A 3,547-nucleotide genomic window follows, 5' to 3' on the forward strand; every position below is an offset into this window, starting at 1 on the left:
GGAGGATTCCTTGAGCCCAGGAGTTCAAGACCAGCCTGGGCAACATAGTGAGATCCATCTCTACAAAATAAATTAGCTGGCCATGGTGGCACTTGCCCCCTGTAGTCCCAGCTACTCAGGAGGCTGAAATGGGAGGATCACTTGAGTCCATGAAGTCGAGGCTGCAATGAGCCACAGCAGTGCCACTGCACTCTAGCCTGGGTGTCAGAGTGAGACGCTGTCTCAAAAACAGAAAAAAGAAGACAGGCACCTGCGGAGAAGGCAGGCGGGCAGACGGTGGTGCCTCCTAGGAATGTCTATTTCACCTGCACCTCAGCTTTAGGAGGGCTTGCTCTGGCCCTCCACTGGCCGTGCCCCTCCCCACGGGACAAGGAGCCCAGCCACCACTTCTAGTTTTACTTTTTTATCTGGGATCCCAGAATTCCCCACCTAAATGATCCCAAGCCAACATTCTGAGGGTGGACGGGCTGGCTTGTGGCCTTCCAGGCCAGAGGGGTGGTCCAGAGGCGGCCAGCTGTAGGCAGAGGCAGGAGGAGAGCTCAAAGCGCAGGTTGGGCGACAGGGGCAGAGCCGAAGATGGGGAGCAGAGAGCGGGGCCAGGGGCCAAAGGCACCATTTATACTTCTTGGCCCCACCAAAGTTCAAGGTAGGTGTGGGTACCAGGGCCCTTGGTCCCCTAAAAGTTCGCTGAAAAATCACTGGCTTGAGGCAGTTTGATTATGGGAGAAAAGACATGCAAGTTTATTTTATTCTATTTTATTTTTATTTTTATTTTTTTGAGACAGAGTCTTGCTCTGTCGCCCAGGCTGGAGTGCAGTGGCCGGATCTCAGCTCACGGCCAGCTCTGCCTCCCAGGTTTACGCCATTCTCCTGCCTCAGCCTCCCGAGTAGCTGGGACTACAGGCGCCCACCACCTCGCCCGGCTAATTTTTTGCATTTTTAGTAGAGACGGGTTTTCACCATGTTAGCCAGGATGGTCTCGGTCTCCTGACCTCGTGATCCGCCCATCTTGGCCTCCCAAAGTGCTGGGATTACAGGCGTGAGCCACCGCACCCGGCCCATGCAAGTTGATTTAACACAATACACGGAGCCTTCAGAGTGAAGACCCAACTTCCTAGTAAGATATGGAAGCTTCTGTACCATCTTGAGATTACAGAAAAAGCGAACAGGGGCTTGGATCTTGGTAGAACAGGTTATGGGAGCACAGCTGGGAGATAAGGAATTCTATTGAGGGGCAATAAATGATTATGGGAAGAATGATCTGATCGGGGAACAGAAATTAACTTGTAGATAGTTCTCTTTGAAATTTTAAATGATCCTTGGAGACAGTCACTGTCTTGAAAAAGGGTCTGTTTGGGTGTGGTTACATTTTTGGTCTTCCAGGAAGGGGAGGAAACCCTTGTTCTGCTTGTTGGGTCTGGATCTCTGGCAGATAAAGGAGCTAAGGTTTCTTTGGGACAGATGGTGGGCTTGGGGGAAGGTCAGAGGGACCTTAAGGCTTCTTCAGCTCAGCATATCAAATGCCAAATTTTGGGGTACTGGCTTCTAAGCCCCAAAATTGGTCCTTACATTTTATTTTATGTACTGTAGTAAATAGATTTGTAACATTTCTATATTTAGACACAAGGAATGAGGCTTCCGTGGACCTTGTTGGCTGGGGCTCCACAGTCCTTTGCAGGCCTGATGGTCAGAGAGGGGTGAGAACTTCAGACGGATTCACTGAGGGTACTATCTTTGATTGTGTCCCGATGGTAGGTCATCATACCAATTTAGTGGACTGCGAGTAACTTTGTTTTCTTATTTATTTATTTATTTATTTATTTATTTTTGAGACAGACTCTTACTCTGTCGCCAGCCTGGAGTGCAGTGGTGCGATCTTGGCTCCCTGCAACCTCTGCCTCCCAGGTTCAGGTGATTCTCCTGCCCCAGCCTCCCAAGTAGCTGGGACTACAAGGTGCCTGCCACCACACCCGGCTAATTTTTTTTTTTTTTTTTGTATTTTTAGTAGAGATGGGGTTTCACCATGTTGGCCAGACTGGTCTCAAACTCCTGACTTCAGGTGATCTACCTGCCTAGGCCTCCCAAAATAGTGGGATTATAGGCATGAGTCACTATGCCTGGCCTTTTTTCTTTTTTCTTTTTCTTTTTTTTTTTTTGAGACGGAGTCTCGCTCTGTCGCCCAGGCTGAAGTGCAGTGGTGCAACCATAGCTCACTGCAGCCTCCAACTCCTGACTCAGGTGATCCTCCTGCCTCAGCTTCTGGAGTAGCTAGGACTACTAGTGCATGACACTATGCCGACCTAATTTTTTAAGTTTTTCTGTAGAGATGGGGTCATGTTTTCTTGGCCAGGCTGGTCTCAAACTCCTAGGCTCAAGTGATCCACCCACCATGGCCTCCCAAAGTGCAAGGATTACAGGCCCAAGCTATTGGGCCTGGCCCCTAACATTTACGTTTTTAACAAAATAGAATAAAACAGAAAATACTGGAATGCAGCCCTTTAATAACAGCATTTCAGTAAAATGTTCTTTTTCATCATACAGTCTAGACTTGATGGTAAATATATCTTCTCCTGTGGGTCCCTGTTAAAAAAGCATGACAAGCTGGGTGCAGTGGCTCATGCCTATAATCCCAGCACTTTGGGAGGCTGAGGAGGACAGACCACCTGAGTCAGGAGTTCGAGACCAGCCTGACCAACACGGTGAAACCCCATCTCTACTAAAAATACAAAATTACTGGGGCATGGTGGCACACACCTGTAATCCCAGCTACTCACGAGGCTGAGGCAGGAGAATCGCTTGAACCCAGGAGGCGGAGGTTGCAGTGAGCTGACATCGCACCTTTGCACTCCAGCCTGGGCAACAGAGCGAGACTCCGTCTAAAAAAAAAAATTAATTAATTAAAAAAGAACTCTCTTAAGTGGGACTGTTTGGGTGACAAATGAGAAAAAAAATCACTAATGGCTTTAGGCTGGTATTGAAGTAGCTTTAAATTTTTTTTTTGTCTTTTGAGGCAGGGCCTCACTCTTTCACCCAGGTACAAGTACGATGGCACAATCACAGCTCACTGCAGGCTCAGCTTCCCCAGACTCAAGCAATCCTCCCAACTCAGCTTCCCGAGTAGCTGGGACTGCAGACACATGCCGGCACACCCATCTAGTTTTTGTAATTTTTGTAGAGATGGAGTTTTGCCACATTGCCCAGGCTGGCCTTGCTTGAACTTCTGGGCTCAAGCAATTCACCAGCCTCCTAACATGCTGGGGTTACAGGCGTGAACCACCGCACCCAGCCACTTTAAAATCTTATTCCGTGAAATACTAAAGAGGAAACATGCAAAGATGTTTTTCCAGTGCTTTCAGTCTAGACTCTTCTGAAATGTCGGAAAGTATGTACTTAATCATTAACTTTTATTGTGGACCTATCAGGCTTTAGTGTAGAATAATGTAATGATTTGCCAAGTCTCCATCAACTCTCATTCCTAGAGGCAGGAGGATCTATATGGAGCAATTCTAGATTTCCGACAGGTTTTCCTGGGGCATTTTCCAGTTAT

The sequence above is a fragment of the Macaca mulatta genome, chromosome 1 (assembly GCF_049350105.2).
Source record: "Macaca mulatta isolate MMU2019108-1 chromosome 1, T2T-MMU8v2.0, whole genome shotgun sequence".
Lineage (NCBI taxonomy): Eukaryota > Metazoa > Chordata > Mammalia > Primates > Cercopithecidae > Macaca > Macaca mulatta.